This window comes from Cervus canadensis, chromosome 3, assembly GCF_019320065.1.
Source record: "Cervus canadensis isolate Bull #8, Minnesota chromosome 3, ASM1932006v1, whole genome shotgun sequence".
NCBI lineage: Eukaryota > Metazoa > Chordata > Mammalia > Artiodactyla > Cervidae > Cervus > Cervus canadensis.
The window spans coordinates 88,526,979-88,548,554 of record NC_057388.1 but is presented as its reverse complement, the minus strand read 5'-3'; the positions used below and the strand labels follow the sequence as shown (position 1 = coordinate 88,548,554).

Genomic DNA, 21,576 nt, shown 5'->3' with positions numbered 1-21,576 from the left:
TGACTGGTCAGAGAAATATTACAGAAGTATTAAAGGATGAAGTAGACTGATAGGCACTGACACAGAAAAATGTCCACAATATACTGCTGTAAACTGGGAAAACAAATAAACAAAACAAATGAGCCAGGGTATAAAATCTGCTAGAATGAATGTGGTCTCATTTGAAAAACAAAAGTTATAGATATGATTACGAAAAAACAAAAGAATCTAGAAAGGTATATTGAAGCTGTCAAGAGTGCTTTTCTGCTGTGCACAATGGAATCATGAAGACTTTACAGATTTTTTTCTCCTTTTATGTAGTTACTTTTAGAATGGGGAGATGGATGGTGAGTCGGGGGTTAATCCCAGATCTGGGAAAGAAAAGACAAACAGCATGATAAGCCCCTCTCCCCCTTTGGTGAATGGAAAATCTGAGGGTGACCTCTAAGCTCATGAAATCAGACAGACTCATATACAGACCATCAAAACTGCCCAATGTCCTCTGAGAACTTCCCTTAAACAGAATCCAATGTAGAACTTAAAAATGTAAGACAAAAGTAGAACACTTCCTACTGAGAAGGAGCTGGGGAATGCTGACAGCATCCGCATTCACCCCCTCACTTCCTTCAGGAGGTACCCTCTGAGACCCGTCAGGAGTCCACAGAGGACAAGTGAGAACTCCCTGATTATTCAAGTCTCCCATCACGCAGTTGGGAAACTGAGACCCAAGAATCAGCCTCCTGTTAAGACCTCTGCCTTCCAGACTGGCCCCAGGGTCATGTTATATGCTAGGCACTACAGCCACAGTCCTTGGAACTTGCAAGCTTTTCAAACACACAGAGAAAAGTTTAGAAAAAGCTGAAAACACAGAAGAACTGGCTTCAAAATACCAAAAGAATGAATAATCAAAATTAATAAATGTCAAAGAAAAATAGCTATAAAGCTTCCTAATGTTCAACATGATTTCAAGCACACTGAGGTTTCCTAGGGGCTTTGCAAATGTGTATGTCTTTCTATTGTCTGAGGTTCCTGTTTAGCTATACATATTCATCAAAGTAACACAAGATGGCAAATCTGCCACTGAGAAAGACCAAGTGGGGGAAAAAAGGCAACAATTGTTTTGGAAACTGAAAAGAAACAGAAAAGATACGTTAATCAAATAGGTGGATAACTAGAGACACAAGAGATAGGAAAGCCTGCACTTGAAGGGTAAAATCAAATTCAAAAAAACTCAAACAGCCTAAATGAATGAGTAAAATCTCACAGGATAAATTTTAACAAGCATAAACATAATATTCTGAACTTTGGCTTAAAAAACTCCATTGCAGCAGAACACAGGATGATGAAGACTTGTGTCATTATCATAGAAAAAACAAAACAAAAAAACTCAAGGGGGTGCTGATTCACACTAAATTTAGTATGGAAATAAGAATCATGACAAGCATCATATGCAGACTACGGATAATGAAAGGTGCTTTCTGCATCAGCTTGATCACACTTGTATTTAGTGCTGGGCACTTTTTTTTAGGAAAATGTATTTTTAGTCTTTGATTAGAAGAAAATAAACGGTAATTAATGTAGGTGTGAAAGGATATTCTACTTGCACTTCACCCTCCCTTCCCTTACCACTCAGTATTCACAACTGTCTCTAAAGTCAGGAGTCATATTTTGCGGGGGGGGGGGGGGGGGGGATTATGTTTTTAAATTGTCATTTTGGGAGTATTTTTATTACCAAGACCAAATTTCAGAACTGGACATTTCCTGTTGTCAATGTACTGTGAGCACTTTACTTTTTAAAGATCTTAAAAATTAAAAGTACATTGGGACTGTGAAAAAGTCAATTATTATAAGGAATAGTTGAAAAAAATGGAGATATCTAAACCTAGAGAAGAAAGGACTTTACCGAAAATGACCTCTCATTAAATATTAAAAGAATTGTTAAGAGGAATTATAAATATTATGTGACCTCAATAAGAACAAATAGGCAAGAAGTTAAGGTAGGTAAGGCAGAATTCCAGCAAACAGATCATTCTTCTAACAGGGGTGTGAAGACAGAGCTGGTTGTTGCAAGGAAGCAATGAGCTCTCCCATCAACAGGCATCTTCCTGCAAAGCAAAAACAGCCACTGGGGGGCACTGAAGAGGTGGGTGTGCACCTATCCTAACAAACTAGCAGAGAGTAAGGAGCAAAACAAAACCACCCCAAGATTCTGCACCAGGAGATTTTTCAACCATGACGTTCAAAATGTGTATTAGGAAGACTGTCTCAGGTGAACTGGATACATACCCAGATAAGATCTGCTATAGTCCTATTGATACACAATTCTGCTGCAGTTTGGGGCATGTACAAATGTACACACAAACAGCATCATATCGATTATATAGATCTTTAGTTTAACTAGAGGTGTGGTCCTCTTTAAGACTTGTAACAGTGGGACTTTCCTGGTGGTTCAGCAGGTAAAGAATCACCTGCAATGCAAGAGACTAGGGTTCGGTCCCTAAGTAGGAAGATCCTCTGTAGGAGGGCATGACAACCCATTCCAGTATTCTCGCCTAGAAAATCCCACAGACAAAAGGAGCCTGACGGGCTACAGTCCATAGGGTCACAAAGAGTCGGACACGACTGAAGCAACTTAGCACACACGCATGTCTTTCTTGGCTTTTTAGTGCTCATTTCGTTTTAGTGCTAAATAATATCCCACTGCGTGGAGGTACCAGTTATCAATTCTTTCTTTCATGGGTCGTGCCTTTGGTGTATCTAAAAAGTCATCACCATACTCAAGGTCATCTTAATTTTCTCTGATGTTATCTTCCAGGAGTTTCATAGTTTTGTGTTTCACACTAAGGTCTGTGATGCATTTTGAGTTAATTTTTATAAAGAGTATGAAGTCTGTATCTACATTCATTTTTTGGCTGGTAGATACCCAGGTGTTACAGCACCATTTGTTGAAGAGACAATCTTTGCTCCATTGTATTGCCTTTGCTCCTTTGTCAAAGATCAGTTGACTACATTTATAGGAATCTATTTCTGGGCCCTGTATTCTCTTTCACAATCTATTTGTTCTTTCACCAATACTGCATTGCCTTGATTACTATAGTTTATAGTGGGTCTTGAAGTCAAGCAGTGTTGGTCCTCTAACTTGGTTCTTCTTCAATAATGTATTAGCTATTCTGGGTCTTTTGCCTCTCCATATAAACTTTAGCATCAGTTTGTTGATATCCATAAAATAACTTGCTGGGATCTTAATTGGGACTGCATTGAATCTACAGATTAAGGGGGTAAGAACTGACATCTTAACACTATTGAGTCTTCCTATCCATTAAAATCTATTTTAGCTCTTCTTTCATTAGAGCTTTGTAGTTTTCCTCATATAGATCTTGAACATATATTAGACGCGTATCTAAAAATATTTCATCTTTTTCATTTTAATCATTAAGTTAAAACCAGAAAAGTACTTAATAGTTAAAGAGGTAAGTGTCATTTATCTGCTAAGTTTACTATAAAAATTTTAGAGTTTTAAATCTTAAAAGATGTTAATATTATCTAACTCTTCCCAGATGCCACTTATACAGTGTTTCCACACTAAGAAATACACCATTAATAATTGATATAGATAGCAAATTTACTAGGTATATGTGGAATACCTGGTCTATGTGGAATATCTAATATGGAAAGCTCATTTTCTTTTTCAACTAAAAAAGGATTACAGCCCTTATGTGGCTATTTTGCAGTTTTATGTAATCCATAAAACTGCATCCCATTCATATTAAAATGTACCCAGAAAATGTATAAATATAAGTGGGAAGCAGGGTAATCAAAGGGAAAAAAAACTGTGGTTATCTCTGGATGACAAGGCTACACATTTTTTTTTTTTCATCTTTATATTTTATTTTCAAAATTCTCTACAAAGATTATATACTACTTTTATATGTCACTGAATCAAACATTATACAGCATGTAAAATGAGTAAACTATAAATACATGCATCAATCTCATCATGTAAGTTTAAAAAACATACAAAACAATATTATCTTTCCTATGGATAAAACACATAAAGTTGTTGAGTTGTTTTTTTTTAATGAAGGGGAATGATAAACATCAAATTCAGAATAATGGTCACAGATGGAAAGGGAAAAGTGAGTAAAGAATGGCCAGAAGGCTTCAATATTATCTGAGATATTTTATTTTTTTTAGCTGGATAGAAGATATATGCTATTCATTATATTGTTCTACATCCTTATTTATGCCTTTAGTATTTTAAAAAATTTAAAGGTGGCAGCTACAGAAATCGTATCAAAGTAGTAAGCAGTACTTAACCTTCACAGTAAACTGCTTAACTGGGGTATGGTAGTACAGGAATAACAGTTACTAATGTATCTTTTATAAATGAGAAAACTCTCTGGAAAACTTAAAGTAGGAGTCCTGAAAGTAGGTTTTCATGTGTATATTTACAAGCAAACAACAATCTGAAACCTGTATTCCATAAAATATCTATAGCAAGCATTCCCAGCAGTGCTTTGCACACAGAGCTCAAAATTAAATCTGTTCAGGAAATGTAATACATAAATTATCTTTAATTTGTAATACATGAATTATTTTTAATTTGACTTTATTTTACATTTCCACTTACAACTCTGAAAACAGACTTTTTACTTTGGTTAGTTTTAAAACAGAATTTGGTCTTTTAAGGACGTCATAAAAATAAAGTTAATCTTATTTTTATGACAGCCTTAAAAGGTGACTGGTAGTTTCCAGTTTGATGATTTTAAATGGTTTCTAACCAGGACATGGCACCTACAACAAGAAGCACACAAAAATGACTCTCACACAGTAAAACACCCCTGCACTAGCTGAATGCTCTCTGTTAAATAGGTATGATGATGACCAAAGTTTAGCTAGTGTCTACCTTATCCAACTTTTCGGTAGTATTCACTGTAAACCGAAGCAATGACTTTCCAAAGACGAAAAGGACAAAAATTTACAATATGTTTAAAGGAGACTCAGGAACTTTTAATATGGAACAAAAAAGTGTGTGGTTTTGATGGCTACAAATGCCTTACCTCTTACAATCTTTATTTGAACTAGGAGTGAGAAGTTTTTTAAAAGTAGGGATTGGGGGTGGGAGCAGAGAAAGACCTGGGATGGTTTAGACTAACACTGTTCCTTCCCATTTCAAATCCCAATTTACTGCCCATTCCTATATCCTAGCCCTAAACTAGAAAACTGTACAAACTAATCACTTCAAAACAAGAGAAGTACTATTTAACGAATTTTGAGATTATCAAAATTTAGCTAGATGAACTGAAGCTTCTACACTTAAAAGAGGGTATATCACACCATCTTATCACCCAATTTCTTGCCCCAAAATACACAGTAGGGTACTGATTGGACTTATTTCCTTAAAGAGGAAAATGACTACCTGGGTCCGCAGTTTATTTAGACCAAGGACTTCTAGTCACTATTCTTCATAAAAAGTGATTTGTTTTTAACATTCACTTTCATTAACTCTCTGTGAAGACTTTACTAGATCAAGCACAAGCTGCAACCTATTGAAATTTAAATGAGATGTTTGCTTTTCAGATAAGATCCATCTTAACTTGAGGATCCTTTCTTAGACCACTACAAATTTAAAGACTCAAAAAGTAGAAGACTCTTTAACAGAAACCTAACAAGGCTCAAAGTGTGGGCTTTGTAGGAACTGGTACGTGTGTATCCTTTTCCTGTGCATTCATGAAATCAGTTAACTCTAATTTCAACATCACCTTATATTCAGGTATTTCATCATTTGCATTTACCAAGTATATTATCATCCACATTCCATTTGTTCACCCTGTTCTCACCAATGTCTATGGGAAAGCTGCCTGAGCAAGCCTGCTTGGATGGATGGAGGCAGCTACATAAATTTACTCATCAAGTTTTGTCCTGTTTAAATGTCATCAAATCACATTTATTAAACAAATATCTTTTGAGCACCTTTTCTGTGTAAAGTCCTGGACCAGAAACTGAAGGGGGACGTGTGGGATGATTGGTTCAACCCTTAAATAGTTTACAGCAGCAGTTCTCAAAGTGAACCTTAGAAACCTGGGGATCCCTGGGTCAAACTATTTCCATAATAGCTTAGACATTCTTTGTCTTTCCTCACTGTGTTTATATTTGCACTTAGAAGGCAAAAGCAATGGTAGGGTAAAACTACTGGCCATCTTAGCACAATTTAAGGCAGTGGCACTGAATGGTATTGGTTGTCATTATATTCTTCACCCTCATGTGCTCACGGTAAAAGAATCAACTTCACTATTTAAGAATGTCTTCATGAAGGAGTAAAAATTATTTTATTAAATCTTCACCCTTGAATTCATGTCTTTTTACTATTCTGTATAATCAAAATTATACATGAAATTAAAAGGGATGCCCTGATAGCTCAGTTGGTAAAGAATCTGCCTGCAATGCAGACTGCAATGCAATGAAGACTCCGGTTCAATCCCTGGGTTGGAAAGACCCCCTGGAGAAGGGAAAGCTTACCCACTCCAGTATTCTGGCCTGGAGAATTCCACAGACTGTACAGTCCATGGGGTCACAAAGAGTCGGACACAACTGAGCGACTTTCACTTTCACACAAGAAATTAAGACGCTTGCTTCTTGGAAGAGAAGCTACAACAAACCTAGACAGCATATTAAAAAGCAGAGACATTACTTTACCAACAAAGGTTCGTCTAGTCAAAGCTATGCTTTTTTCAGTAGTCAATGTATGGGTGCGAGAGTTGGACTATAAAGAAAGCTGAGCACTGAAGAATTGATGCTTTTGAACTATGGTGTTGCAGAAGACTTCTGAGAGTCCCTTGGACTGCAAGGAGATCCAACTAGTCCATCCTAAAGGAGATCAGTCCTGAATATTCATTGGAAGATGCTGAAGCTGAAGCTCCAATACTTTGGCCACCTGATATGAAGAACTGACTCACTGGAAAAGACCCTGATGCTGGGAAAGACTGAAGGCAGGAGGAGAAGGGGATGACAGAGGATGAGATGGTTGGATGGCATCACCAACTTGATGGACATGAGTTTGAGCAAGCTCCGGGAGTTGGTGATGGACAGGGAAGCCAGGCGTGCTGCAGTCCATGGGGTTGGACATGACTGAGCAACTGAACGGAACTGATAATCAAAAAGTATACAGAGTACTTCTGTATTCAGAAGTATGATGGTTATTTCAAAAATGTTTAGCCTTTTTTTCCCAAGGAATACCATTTTTACTTGAAAGCTAACAGACAAACTATGTGGCTATTCAGACCTGGGTAGCTGACAGACATTTTTCCAAAAATGAACAAAGTGAGCCCATCACTTCAAGCAACTGAGAGCATTTGTTGTTAATGATAAAATTGGGTATTTCAAGTGATAATTAGAACTTTGGAAAATTTGTATCCACCACAGTGAGCTTGATGATTTTCCATTACTTAAAAGCCTTTTCTGATGAGATCAGTGGTAGTGTTCATGAATATGACTTTTATGCCAACATTTGGAAGATCTGCATAAAAACTATGCATGGGTTAAAAGATCCACTCAAAGTGCATGAAAACCAATATATTTTAATGTAACAAAGCATAGATAGATGTGGTTTCAGATTCCACATTGCAATTAACCTTGAAGAAATTAACAAAGCTGAATTTTAGTATAATATCAAAGAATATCATCTACAATAATCTGAAAATGCTCTTAAAATACTTCCCCCTTTTCCAACTACATATTTAGTATGAGGCCAGATCTTCTTATACTTTAACAGAAGTTGTAACGTACTGCAGCAGACTGAGTGTGGAAGCAGACAGGAGTATTCAGAGGCCTTCTATCTAGCCAGACAGTAAAGAGATTTGCAAAAACTGTGAAATAATATTCTTCTCACTAAATTGCTGTTTGGAAAATAGTTATTTTTAATTAAAATGTTTCACTTATTTTAACATGTATTGGGTATATTATTATTTTTAAATTAATAAACATGTTTTAATTTCTAACATAGTAAGTATCTTAAGTTACAACCCATATAAACAAAAGCTCTTGAGTTCTCAATGACTATTAAGAACCACTGGCTTACACTGTAACAAAAAAGGGAGGAAAAAAACCCCACATACAATAAACCAAGGTAGAATGTCCAACAGATGAATGGATAAAGAAGATGTGGTGTTATTTAATGGAGTATTACTCAGCCATAAAAAAGAATGAAATAATGCCATCTGCAGCAATATAGATGGATCTACAGATTATCATACCAAGTGAAGTAAGTTAGACAAAGACAGATATTATATGATATCACTTATATGTGGAATCTGAAAAATGATACAACTGAATTTATTCACAAAACATACTCATAGGCTTAGAAAACAAAATTATGGTTACCAAACAGGAAAGGTGGGGGAAGGATAAATTAGAAGGTTGGGATTAACATATACACACACTGAATATAAAATAGTACTCAATACTCTGTAATAACCTATATGGGAAAAGAATCTTAAAAAGAAGAGATATATGTATAAATAAACCACTTTGCTGTACATGAGATGAATACAGCATTGTAAATCGACTATACTACAACATTAAAAAAAAAAGGCTCACAGTGCCTTACACTGTAACAAAAGAGGGAAAAAACCCACAGGTAATAACCCAAGGTAGACTACTACGGCTACCACAACCCTTCTATTTTTGAATTTTCCAGCTCTCAACTAGACCTATACTATCTACCTGGCTCCTGAAATAACCTCACCCTGCTGTCAATATAATCAAAATGAGTAATTCATTTAGCAAGCATGAAAAGGCCTCAAGCAATATCAAGATAATATGTTAAACCAATTTGAATTGATGAGCTTTTTCTTCAGTCATTTTCTAAGTAAGTGGCCTGAATTAAAACTGGTTTTACTTCCCTGGTATAAACTTAGCCTATAAAGAGAATTCTTTCACAAAGAACTATATAATATACAACATTCTTGGAAATACATCCCACACAATCAAATCAGTAATGGAAAGCTGTAGAATCTAGTCTCCTGCTTCTCAACAATAGGGTATAAAAAAGAAAAAGAAAAAAAAAATCTAGAAATCCTACACTGGGGTTGCTGAGGATGAAAATACAAAACACGGCATGCAAAAACATACTGTTAGCTATATGTCAGGCACCGTGTTTGTGATGAACACCAACATGATGTCTGTTTTCACAAAGCTTACAATCTGGTGGGAGGGACAGACATATACCAAGTAACAAACCAACAAATGTAAAATGACATATATAGACATACATGGTGAAGAAAAAGCACAAAAATAAGGGAAATCTGGTAAAATTTCCCTGAGGAAATGATGCTTGAGTAGAGACTTGAATAAAATTTTTAAGCTTTTACCAGAGAGAAGGAAAAAGATTTCCAGGCAGAAGGAACAGCAATAGGAAAGATCTAATGGTTAGGGCAGCATGTCTGACACAGAGTGAGTTTGAAAGGCAGGTACAGCCACATTAAGGGGCTCTGTCTTCATCCTAAACGGGGGACATGACCAAACCTGTGTATTTGGAAAAGTTTGATTAACTCTATCTGCAATCAGGAGAATGGACTAGTGTTCAGCCAGTGTGGATGCAGGTAGACCAGTTAAGTTATAGGTTATCTTAATAGTCCAGAAAACAAACAACTACTCAAATGGAAGTGGTAATGGTAGGAATGAAGAGGACAATTTGAGCTTATTTAGAAAGTTAAACACGATTTGACAATATGAAAAGACCAGGTTTCTGTTCTGGGAAAATAGATGAAATAGTGATACCTTTCACTGAGGTAAGAAAGAATGGAACAGGGCCAAGTTTGAAAAGGGAATCTCATTTTGGGATGAAGTGCATCTGAGGTACCCAAGAGATGTCAATTAGGCCACTGGATGTCGAGTTCTTACACTCTGTGGGTAGGCCAAACCTGAGCATACATATTTACATGGAACAGTTGCATGTTATTTTATCTTTTAGGGAAAACAATTATTGTCATAAAATAATCACTATTCTTTAAGAAATAGAATTTCAAAACTGTGCTAGCCTAAAAGATAAGAACCACTACCTTACCAAAGGCCCTAAATTAATACTAGCCAAAGATTACCTATTTAAAGTACACTGGATATATACCACTCATCTAGTTACAAAATGAATCTCTTTGGCATGAAAACAATCCATCTCGGTGGATTCTCAAGTTAGAATTAGCCGCTGCTCTCACATCTTTCGGACACAAACACTGAAGAAAAAAAAAAAGTTTAAGGCAAAAGTCTGTACTTATTCCCAGATTGTCCACCTACTCCTATGTCTGAAAGATACTGATCTAACCATCTTAATTGTGAAGTATAAATGATAAAGTTTTCCTCCTAGAAGTTTCTAATTTTCAAAGTAGAAGGGAAAAGAATGAACAAATCAGACTTTTTTCCTTCCAACATATACTTCCACAGGTTTTATACTATACTTCAATGAAAAATGACTAGACAACTTTAGATATTAATTGTGATAACTAAGGAATAAACAAACAAACTGACAAACCAACCAGCTTCCAGAGAGACTAAAGCAGAACTAAAAGGAGTAGGCAAGAAAATTGGGTTATATTACTAACTTTTCTAAAGAGAATCCATGACACAAAATCTTTAAGAAAAGTGAGAAAAGGTCAGTATTCTTTACATGAAACCAGAATTATATATATTCGGGCTTCCCTGGCGGCTTAGAGGGTAAAACGTCTGCCTGCAACACAGGAGACCCGGGTTCAATCCCTGGGTTGGGAAGATCAACTGGAGAAGGAAATGGCAACCCACTCCAGTACCCCTGCCTGTAAAATCCCACGGATGGAGAAGCCTCGTAGGCTACAGTCCGTGGGGTCACAAAGAGTCGGACACAACTGAGCAACGATGACCACAGAATTATATACATCACATACTTATTTGAGACAGAGCATGAATTAGACTACACAGCATTTTATATTTATAAACACATATATTTATATCTTACGTACATAAAATCTTTTGAACTTTCCACAGATAATGCTTTTTTAAAAAAAATAAGCATTTTTAACACTTCTGTATTAAATGATTGCTGCTACTAGTATCAACTCATTCTCAATGGGAATATAACAACTCAGAAGGCCCCAGGGCAAAATAAAAGACTAGCAACATTGACACAAACCAGAAACTATCTATAAATAGGAATCCTGGCTCAGGAACTGTGAGGACAGAGTGGAGAAAAAGCAAGTTAATATGTGAATGAAATTGAGGTTAACCCAGGATTTAGCTTTCATTCTTCACTATGTAAGCATTCACAGGCAAGCCCTTCCATTCTTACTCCAAGTTACCCTTACCTCAGCAAAACCACACAGAGAGTGAAAAAGGCAGTAAGCATTCCTGGACAAATTTGTATTTGGATAGAAACTTTCAATGTCGTTTATATTTCGTTGAAATGGATTTAATAACTGTTCCATTAAGAATGTTCCAAGGCAAAAACCGACAAACCAAACATCCTTAGACATTTCTGGCTCAAGACAGTATACAGAGTACTATCTCATATTATCATACAGTACATATAAGAACAGTGTGTGTGTACATGCAAGTACACACATGTATACTTAGAAAATATCTAAAACCATATAATTAAAATATTGTTAAATATCTATGTAAACGATTGTAAATTGTTTATTTACAATTATTTTAAAATTTTTTCTCTTTGCTACAATGAACATATTTACATACTTTTTACACAAAGAAAATATATTTCTTAACATGTCATAACACAACTCAGAAATAATTTTAGAAGGAACTTTTTATTTAGTAAGAAACTTTACCATTTCTGTACTCTTCATTTTTCAAATGGGGAAATAGGCCTAGTGAGAATAAATGACTTGTGCGCCCAAAATCTGTTAGTGACTCCCTACGGCCATAATTATATTATGGCCATAATCATACTTTTTATTTTTTCTAATTATAAAAATTAATGCATTTTCATTATGAGCATGTATGCTCATAAATCAAAGATAACCATTGATTTGACTGCTTTGTTTCTTTTCTAAAAATTTTCACTACAAAAATTATACATTTTCAATGTAAAGAAACTTTCAAAATACAGAGATTAAGAATTACAGTGCTCGCTTCGGCAGCACATATACTAAGATTGGAACGATACAGAGAAGATTAGCATGGCCCCTGCGCAAGGATGACACGCAAATTCGTGAAGCGTTCCATATTTTTAAAAGAAAAAAAAAGAAGAAGAAAAAAAAAAAAAGAATTACAGAAAACAAAAATGTTAACAATCACAAAACTGGTGATACTGAAATTATTTCTTCAGATTTGGTTTCTAAATCCAGTATAGGATCAAAAGACCTTAAGAGTAGCTCAGACGGTAAAGCATCTGCCTGCAATGAAGGAGATCCAGGTTCAATCCCTGGGTCGGGAAGATCCCATGGAGAAGAAAATGGCACCCCCACTCCGGTATTCTTGCCTGGAGAATTTCATGGACAGAGGAACATGTCACGCTAGAGTCCATGGGGTTGCAGAGAGTCGGACACGACTGAGCAAGTAACACACACATGATGGTGTTTTTATGTAGCAAACTGACTCTTTCATTTGTGATTATTATGTGAAAGATCTACTATTGAAAATTTTACTTAACAATTGTTTAATGAGACAAAGGGCTTCCCTGATAGTTCAGTTGGTAAAGAATCCACCTGGAATGCAGGAGACCCCGGTTCAATTCCTGGGTCGGGAAGATCCAGTGGAGAAGGGATAGGCTACCCACTCCAGTATTCTTGGGCTTCCATGGTGGCCCAGCTGGTAAAGAATCCACCTGCAATGTGGGAGACCTGGGTCTGATCCCTGGGTTGGGAAGATCCCCTGCAGAAGGGAAAGGCTACCCACTCCAGTATTCTGACCTGGAGAATTCCATGGACTATGGGACAAAGAATCGGACACAACTTGAGCGACTTACACTTTCAAAGATAATCCACAAACACAAGCCCAACTGCAAGTTGCATAACACAAATTTTCTTAAGATTATCCAACATGTTTATTCATGTATTCTTACATTTACCAATATTTTTACAGGGTATCCTATACAACTGCCAACTGGCATTAATTACAGAAAAAAAACATGAGTTATAGGCAAATATATTTACAAAAACAAGCAAATCAAGCTCACAAATTACTGAACCACCATTAAATCAATTAGTAAGACAATTTTTACCTGATCCTTTTAAAATGTTTACCTTCTACATATTTTATAATGCACACAGATATATTAGTACAATAACAGGAATACCATCTATAAATAAATGCTTTTCAGAATGTGAGCTCAAAACTTACTTGTAAGGGTGACAACAAAAGTTGGAGATCACTAACTAGAATCCAGGGCCTAGCTGACAAAACTGCCTCCTAATCTAATTTCAAAGATCCAAAGATTAGAAGAAGAAAGTAAAAATTATCAATTATCTAAAACTTCAGAATGAAATATTTTGGGAGCCAAGTAAAATTCTGGTATGAAACATTATTAAATAATCTGCTTAAATTTCTGCATTTTATCAATGATTTAAGAAACATGGACACTGGCAATTTGTTACCATTATATCATCTTAGATTTTAAAACATTTCTAAATTGTCATATTTCATACAGACTCTATAACACAAGCCAATGGTATTTTCACTTCACAGTCAGAAAAATTAAGCAAGGAGAGAATAAATGTCTGTCACAGATCACCAGATTGAATCGTGTACATTGTAGAAGTTTTCTATGGACTTCTCTGGTGGCTCAGACAGTAAAGAATATATTTATATGTGTATTTTAGAAGTTTTCTAAAGTGCAGATAAGCAACCTTACAAAGGAATTTGACTTTGCTGTATGCCTGAGACTAACACAATGTTATGGATCAACTACCCCAATGTAAAATAAAGATTAAAATTTAAAAAATGAGTTTGATTGTAACCTAATGTACTTAGCTTTCTTTCAAAATTCACTTTCTCTTTAAAACAATAGTAATTTGATCCTCCCACAAAGCCTATTGTATAGAGTACATGAATAGTCATATACAGTACAAGTGCAAATTCTGGAATATAAAAAAGCAAGGAATTCAGATGACTTGACAAAATTCTAAAGCTGGTTAAGCTTTGCTTTGGCATTCCTCCCACCTTCCTTCTGGCGCTCCTACTCTTCTCTCCAAAAGGTACCTTCCATCTTCCCAAAGTTCCTCACCCCAAACACCTACTCAAAATTTCTTTCCCTTGCTTGATCTAGCCCAGTCAGGATAACTGATTTCAGCCAACTAACACAGCCAACATTTACATTACCAAGGGCCACAAAGGCCCTTAACTTTTCTGTGTCAAGAACCCTTTGAGAATCTTATAAAAATTAAGGACCCTCTTCGCAGAAAAATCACATAGGCCCACAGAGTAATTTTCAAACAATCTCAAGACCCAGAATCTCATAGCCAAAATATATCCATGAACCCCAGAATTATAAAACCCAAGTTAAAACCCCCTACCTGTATCGTATAAATATCATAAAACCTCAAAACCCTTCTAAAGGAATGTGTTTTAAGAGATAAGTTAAAATATGCCACACTATATATACTCAAATACATAAACTCTAATTGTTAAAATTTAAGTCCTCTCCCAAAGTTTTTAATGCTGTAACTCCCCTGAATAACAGGACCTATTTCTAAACACCAGTCATCCATTAATATTAACTTGAGTTTTAAGGCTCTACCTCTATATTCAATAAGACTCTATAAATCTGTTTAGTTATCATGATTCATGACAAAATAATACATACATACACACACATAAACATATCCTGATAAAATCCAGTTTTTATCCCGAGGAGCTCTGCAGTATTCCTCACATTGCTATACCCTGTTAAAATTCCCTTAATCCCTATCCTCAGTTTCGTCAACACTATACCATTTACCTTCTCTCTTCAGGCATTGGTTTTCAACCTCCCTTACAGGCCTCTGTTCTTCCACTTGACCTTCAGATATGGATGCTACCCAGGGCTGCCCTTAGTCGTTTCCTCCCTCTTGATACTATACTCTTTGGCAGTTTTTACATCACATTATGCTCATGAATACAAAGCTCCTGACAGACCCCCCCCGCCCCCCGCAATTTTCCCTTGATCTAAAGTCCAAATGGTCAGGTACCTAACTAATATTCGACATTATCTTGATCCCCACCCTAGCATCATGCCCTGTTTACCTTCATCCTCAAACTTTCTACTCCCTATACATCCCTTACCTTATTAAAGGCATCATCATCATCCATTAGCCAACTATAGTCTGTAACTCCATGTTCTTCCTAATCAGGCCACAATCTCACCAGCTTCATTTTCCAGTACTTCCCCAAGTACAGCAAAATCTACTTGGTGTTTCTCAAATCAGACTATCAATGCCCTTCCTCTAGCCTCTTCTTTTTCCTTAGTAAAGCAGCTACTCATCCTTCAAAGTCCCAATGGGTTAGCCAGGAAATTCGTTCAGGTCTTTCTGTTAAGATGGTACAGAGAAGCCCAAACAAACTTTTTGGCCAACCCAATACTTAAAACACCCACTACATGAAAAGTCTTCCCTAATCTCACTTAATCTCCCTGTATCACTCATCCCTTCCCCCAGAAATCCCTCCCTTCTTCTATAATCCCACACCACTCTTTCCTCATTTTAGTGCTCAACAAGTTGTATTATAGTTAGTTAAACCCTTATCTTTCTTCCCTATAGACAAAGCCCATGATTTATTCATTCCTCTTGCATCTAGAACATGTCTGGAGTATAGTATATATTTAAATGCTACCTGGTGAATGAATGGCAAAACTCCAGAGTGAGGACACACTTAAGGTTATTTCTCAGTAGAGGGGACGCCTCATTCTCTTTTCAGCATAAATCAAATTAAGTCCCCTAGTCCCTAGCAACCAGTCAACCCTAAAGGAAATCAGTCCTGAATATTCACTGTAAGGACTGATGCTGAAGCTGAAACTCCAATACTTTGTCCACCTGATGTGAGGAACTGACTCATTAGAAGACCCTGATGCTGGGAAAGATTGAAAGTGGAAGGAGAAGGGGACAACAGAGGATGAGATGGTTGGATGGCAAACCGATGCAATGGACATGAGTTTGAGTAGGCTCCAGGAGTTGGTGATGGACAGGGAAGCCTGGCATGCTGCAGTCCATGGGGTCGCAAAGAGCCGGACATGACTGAGAGACTGAACTGAACTGAGTCCCTAGCTCTCCACTTCAAATCCACTGCTTAGTTTTTAAGCAATATTTCATGGGGATATTTCCCCACTTCCTCTTGTCTTCTGTAGGTTTAGCTGTCAGCCTAACCACATTAGCATTCAGTGGCAGCAATGAAACACACTCTCCAAGTTCTAAAAAGCTAAGACTTTACAATTACCAACAGTAAATATAAGCTCCTTTTAAAAAATGGTCTTAATATTTAAGCACAAAAAGTTCATTCTTCATGATTCTAAAAAAGGCTTGGCATAGTTTATCCAACATGCACCATTGAAGAGTTCTGAAGAAAATTTCCACTTAAACTGTCAGCCAAACTTTTCATATTTGTAACCACAGAAATCAGCATACATGAACAAATGTGAATACTATACTGATATACTTTACTGTCTGAACTACCAGGGAAGCCTGATATACTAAATAATACACTGCAAACAGTAGACACCAAGTCATGTATATCATCAAAATGATGACCCATACAAAAGTAGCTCTTTTAGCTTCTTTTAAAAATACATCTCCAAAATTTCAGTGATCATCCAATGAATAAAACCAGATTCTTTTACCAGTTTCATCTACCTTTTCCGCCCTCCTCCCTACCTTCTCTCCCTCAACACACACACACTCCTCCCTTACTAGGCATGGCTTCCTCAGAAATTATCTAATGGCTCAGAAGCAGTTTGATAAGGAAGGTTATCAAGGTGGAATTCTGGAGAAGATTCCTTATGGTCGGTTTATTTTCTAAATGACTGCTGTTGATAAAATACAGACTGACCTCAAAGGATCACAATGTAGTAGGCCTGCCTTAAGTGCCCCCTAGTTTTGTTTTGCCTTTTTTATGGGGGGGGGGGGGTCTTTTAAAAATATACTAGAATATCTTTATGAAGTTGTATTTCTGACTTTTCTTCAGTTCATATAAATGTTCACATTTTAGGACTAAAGACCACATCATGAAACATTTTTGAAGGTTCAGTAATTAAACGGCTCTGAGCAGGATTGAAACATTTTAGCTTAATTATGAACCACACTGCAGGAAAAAAATATATATGTGTGTGTGTGTGTGTATATATATATATATATATAAATACATATATATACAGCAAGGTATATATAATCCACCTATTTTTTCTTGAGCAATTATAAATTCTGTTCATTTTCTAAGTTTTCTCCATATTACATCACAATAACTTCAGACAAAGCATTCTTGCTGCTCCAGGAGTAAAAGCTTCCAATAGCTCAATGTGGTTATAATCTTCTGGGAACACCTGAAACTGATTTGTTTCACCTCCTTTACTCTTTCTCTTCCAGCCTGACCTCCTTAGTCAAATACTGCTGGGTAAAAGTACTACCTGAAAAGCCAAGAAAGTAGATAGTCCACCACGGAGTCAATAAGGAAGGAACTATATGATACATAATGCTCAAAAATTAACATGTATCCAAAGCCTAAAAAAATACTGATTGGACTCGTCTAAATAAAATGTTTCTAAAATAAACTTAACAAGTGGGTTTCTTCTCCATTGCTGTTTTACTAAGCATTCATGAAAAATAATATTTGGGTAAGCTCAGGCTGAAAACACTAGCTTCAGCTCTCAAGGAAAACATGAAAGAGCACAGAGAAAAGGTACTTTGGTGTAAAGCATTTTCTGACATGTTTTTTATAAAACCAAAGATTGGTATCCTTCGGTAAGAATGATTTTCCAAATACTATATATATACAAACATATTAATAAACATCACACTTAGTCACATATAAACATCTAAACTCAAACATCAAATTTCTTGAATTAATTACAGCCCTACAGAGAGTACGTGGAAACTCTGGAGATTAGACACTTCTGCGACTCAACAATCCACAGAGCTTCCCCTTTATCCTCCAACTTTTCAGAGGGGCACTGAGTGCATGAAAGAGCCCACTGCAGCATGAAGGATTGAGCTTGCCTAAAGATATCTGACAGAAGCTGAATATATGCAATAACTTCCGGTTCCCCAGAGACTGGAGGGTGTGCTTCTAAAGGCTGACAGCTTAGTCCTTCCAGAAACCAACATGCCTGTTCAAATACTTGTGAAAAAAAATTTAATTTCAATAATTATGGTTCCTCGTATTATTATCATTCCCCAACTAAGACTGATTGAATGCCTTATTACATATAAGGAAAGAGTTATAAAAAATTTAACCCCAGACTATAAGGAGCTTAATTTCCCTTAAAAGTCATCCACTTCCTATAATTTCACATAAAATACTTCTTGAAGAAAGTCTGCTTGAACCTATGATGCAATGCAAACTCATATCCTAGGAAGTTGGTCTTCAGCTACCTAACAAAATTAGAGATGGATACATAATTGTGATTTAATTAAAAAAAAAAAAAACCCTGCCATTTTGGGTTCCATTGGAATACATAAGAATTGGGAGGGAAACCTGAAATTCCTTCTCCTTTAATTCCCTCTACATTTAGACAAGGGCCCTCAATATCTCCTACACCTAGAGATATTTCCCTAAATCCAGGAGCTGAATTTGCTTAAAACCTGGTTAAGAAAACTCCTGGCTTGGGAATAAGAAATCTTTTCCCCCGGCTAAATGAGAATATGATTATGACTTCCAAGCAAAAAATCATCTTCCTCGTGTATGCTGAGTCTGAGACGGGGGGAGGAGGAAGGCATGCACTGAATCAAAGGACCTCGAATAAGGATGAACCAAAAGAAAGTAAACAGTGGTGGATCTGATGGACCCTGTTGAAAGGCACATCTAACTCCTGTCCGAAGGGGAAAAAAAGGTCCTGCAAAAGAATTCTGCACACAGTTCTGGACCCAAGTTAAGATTAAGTATACTACATTACATTCGATAACCGCATGTTTGCTTCAGCGCTCATAAAATATGGAAATCTCACTTGGATGCACAGATAAGGGCTAGTCATATTTTCACTATGAAATAACACATCAAGAACTTTCAAACACAATTCTAGGGAGTCAGGCTACTACTGACTTACGGGAAGAAAAAAATCCTAGCATCTCCCAGCCCTCGCCCCCACCTCCCTTGAGTGAGGAACAATCCAGTAACTTACTGTTCAAGGCCAAAGGAAAGGGAATTTTTTTAAAAACTGGCGAAAGGTGAAATGGGGAAAGGATCACTGTGACAGCAGATGATAACCTGCAACAAAAGGTGTGAGATGTGCATACCCATTCTCTTGCAGAGCACTGTCGGAGCTGACAGTCTCACTCACACTACCTTTCACCGTAAGAGTTTCCAATACCCTGTTTCTACACAATTAAGAAAATGTGAATTTTACTCTGACCACAGAAAGAGTTAAGCACAATTGACATCAGCAGTAAAACAAGCAATTAATATATTCTAATCTAATGCTTAAGAAGGGATGGAGACCAGGCAACAGCTCCTCCAACTGGCTGGACCAGTTATTATTTGAAGCCCTAAAAATATTAAAATTTTTAAACAACTTCAAGTTCTGATGGGCACAGTCAGATGGACTGTCGAAAGTTTAGAACCAACAGTAACGGCACAACAGGTGGACATCATGGCCCAGTTCAGCGGCTAACATGCAAGGGCAAACCCTTGAGTTCCCCGCAAGGCTGGGGTTGTGGGATAATACCCATGCACAAGGCCATCCAGAGCTCCTGTCTTCCCAGTGTCAGAGGTCTGGTCCCTTCCCGGGGTAGCGCCACTCCCCCTATCCCTCCCCCTGGGGACCAACACCCCACGCACAGAAAGAACCGAGGCCCCTCCACCCGCAGCATCTTAGCTAGCGAAGAAAACACAATGTCGCTCCTTATTTCTGAGTACAAAAGGACTCTGCGCCCTCCTCCTTGAACTGCCGTCGCTGCCGCCTCCTAACTTGCAAGAAGGTGGGCAACGCGCCATATTCCAGCGTCCCCCAGTCTACCTGGGTAACAAGCCCACGCCAACCCGGCGGGAGGGAAGCTTCGGAGGTGGCCCGAAGAGCCAGCCTCCTCTCCCGCAGGAGACAGCGGCTCCCGCGCCCCGGCCCAGCCCGCCGCGCCGCGCCGCCCGCGGACCAGACCCGGGAAGGGCCGAGGAGGCGAGCTGGGAGCCGCCGCTCCGGTCCCGCGCAGCCCGCCCACCTCCCGCTCCCAGGCCAGCGCGCTCTCCCGGGCCTCCAGCTCCCGAACCCACGGGAAGGCCGGGCCGGGGCCCCGGGTTCCACGGCGGAGAGGAGGCCGCGGCCCCGAGAGCCTTAGGCGGCGGGGCAGGCCGGAACCCTGGGGCTCTCGGGAGGGCAGCGCCTCCCTCCCGAGCCCGCCAGGACGCCTGGGGCCTAGTGCGGCCTGCGCATCCTCGGGGTGGCGGTTTGACTGGGCCGGGCCGGGGCCCCCCGCCCGAGGCGGGCCGAATCCGGCGGGGGCCCAGGCCTGGAGCCGGGGGCGGCAGGGTGCTGGCTGCGGGGCGGGCCGGCCGGCCGGCGGGCGGGCGGCGTGTTGCGGCTGCGCCGGGGCTGAAATAGCTGGAGATTGCGCGGTAGGGCACTCACCTCAGAGCGGCTGCGCTACCGTGGGCCTGCGCCGTGGAGACTGCGACCGCGCCGGCTCCTCGCAGCCTCCTGCCACCAGCGGCAATGGCGAGCGCTGCCGCCTAAGCCGCCGCCGCCGCCGAGGAGGGGGAGGGGAGGGAGAGGAGGCACGCACGCTACGCACGGGCTCGGCTTCCCCGCCCGGCCGCCGCCATGATGGGGAGGTCGGCGTTACTTCGGCGGGGCATCCCGGAGGGGGTTTGGGCTCGGGCCTCCGCAGCCCCCCGAGGTCTCCCTGCGTTCACGTTTCCCTTCAGGGTTTTGGATCGGGCCGGAATCGCAGAGACAACAGTATTTAAGTCAAATGTGGACGCCCCGGGGAAGTAAGGCAGGCGACCCAAGATGGTTGCTAATCCGTAAATAGTCACATTTTTCGCCCCCCGAGTCCCGGGAATTAGGACCTCCCGAATGTGCCTCGATCACCGGCATGGGGCTTCTCCCGCCTTTTCCTCCCCTCTTCCTTGCCAGTCGCATCCTCACCCCGCCTTTGCAATGACCTTTGCTTCTCTATTCAAGCCCTGCCGAACTATTTAAAAGCTAAAGTTTTTGTACCAAGCAATCTATAAATGTTTTCGCCCATTCATTCGTTTGGCAAACATTTCTAGAGGGCCCGTTCGTTGCCAAATATTTTTTTGGGCGCCCTGGAGATGTATGTACTTGTTAGGAAAAGGAAGCCCTCACTGTTAACATAATCGATGAGTGCAGGCAGTCAGAAGCAATAGGGACCCTCCAAGAAAGTAGGGAAGGCTCAAGAGTAGAAAAACTAATGTTAGAGACACCAGAGAGTGTCTTTGTTTTTTAAATTGTGATCTGGAGACTACCTGCATCAGGGTCAT

The 21,576-nt window shown here is 38.9% G+C and overlaps 1 protein-coding gene and 1 non-coding gene across 6 annotated transcripts in view; one reads left to right on the top strand and one right to left on the bottom strand.

The window, feature by feature from the left end:
- Positions 1–20,846, bottom strand: part of NRF1 (nuclear respiratory factor 1) — a 121,801-nt gene extending 100,955 nt beyond the window's left edge. For 3 of the 5 annotated variants that reach the window (XM_043463703.1, XM_043463706.1, XM_043463707.1), the window contains exon 1: positions 20,702–20,846. The gene's annotated coding sequence lies outside the window, so the exon portion shown is untranslated. The remainder of the gene's footprint in view (positions 1–20,701) is intronic. The other 2 variants (XM_043463704.1, XM_043463705.1) reach the window with 2 other exon arrangements.
- On the top strand, positions 12,086–12,192 carry LOC122438952. The gene has a single exon (XR_006268697.1). It is a non-coding gene; the product is annotated as a U6 spliceosomal RNA (small nuclear RNA).
- Positions 20,847–21,576: the final 730 nt, after the last annotated feature.